This window comes from Etheostoma cragini, chromosome 3 (assembly GCF_013103735.1).
Source record: "Etheostoma cragini isolate CJK2018 chromosome 3, CSU_Ecrag_1.0, whole genome shotgun sequence".
NCBI lineage: Eukaryota > Metazoa > Chordata > Actinopteri > Perciformes > Percidae > Etheostoma > Etheostoma cragini.
Window position 1 is genome coordinate 28,379,783 of NC_048409.1, and position 352 is coordinate 28,380,134.

The window sequence follows — 352 nt, forward strand, 5'->3', positions numbered from 1 at the left end:
CACTTTTTTGGCACCTTTGACTCTCACTAATTCCAAATGCTGGTGAATAATTTACGATTACGGTGCTGTGCATAGCTCTCTGATGGATGTCGGCGCACAGATAAAGTTCCCACAATGCACTCTGAAATGTAAACAAACAGAAAAGCAACCGTGAATCACGTTCTACGGACAATTTCTGTTAAAATAATCAATCGTGCAACTGTTAATACACAGATATATTTATTAGAGTGCAGTGTAAATGTCTGAAAAGGTGAGACTAAGGGGAAGGGAGGAGGAAGGGATGATGATGCCACACCTAGATGTCCTCTCTCTCTCTCTCTCTCTCTCTCTCTCTCTCTCTCTCTCTCTCTCT